Raw genomic sequence first — 918 nt, forward strand, 5'->3', positions numbered from 1 at the left:
ACAAAAACAGTTACTAAAGCAAACTATTCTTTATAAAACCAAGATCACACTCATCCATTTTCTGAAAAAGAAAATGTCAAGTCATGTTAGTCCTATATTCAGCTTTAAGTCCAGGACCACTACTAATGGTAGATTACTTTTCAACTTCATGTTTATATTTCCGTATTCTATAAACTCTGGCTTAAATTGTAAATACCTCAAATATATTCTACATTTTATGGATATTAGTAAAAGGAAAATAAGCAAGTATCTCTACAGACAAATGAAGAGATATGAGTAGTTGCTTTAGGGGCGCCTGGGTGGCTCAGTCAGGCAACAGACTCTTGATTTTGGGTCAGCTCATACTCGCACAGGTCATCACTTTGACCCTCTCCTCAGGCTCCGCACTGACAGCCCAAAGCCTACTTGGATTCTCTTTCTCCCTGTCTCCCTTACCTGTCCCACCCTTTCTGTCTCTCTGTGTCCGAAAAATAAATAAACATAAAACATTTAAAAAGTAGTTTTATGTCTTGTTCCTCCACTACTTAGATCCACTAACCATTTCATGTTTGCTTTGACAGACAGCATTTTTTTTTTTATCATTTTGGTGGTGAAAACATACTTTTATTTTTGAAATACCAGAATATTTTTGGGGATCTGTTTTTTCTATTAACCATTAACATTTGAATAACACCTACTAAAATTTATAGAAATTGCAATCCACTGCCTTCCCATTCCCTTTAGAGAAACTATACGTGAGAAGTAGGGAAAGAATGGGATTTGTAGAGACACCATTACCTGGGTATAGGAGAATAAACAAGCGCAAACTGTCTCACAGTGAGACAGTAGGTGGTTCTCATAATAATAAAGACCAGAAGATATAGGGGTGGAACATAGATAATACAACTTTAAAGTTGTACGGGTCTCCCACATCGGGCT

This window comes from Crocuta crocuta, unplaced genomic scaffold (assembly GCF_008692635.1).
Source record: "Crocuta crocuta isolate KB4526 unplaced genomic scaffold, BGI_CrCroc_1.0 scaffold227, whole genome shotgun sequence".
Classification (NCBI taxonomy): Eukaryota; Metazoa; Chordata; class Mammalia; order Carnivora; family Hyaenidae; genus Crocuta; species Crocuta crocuta.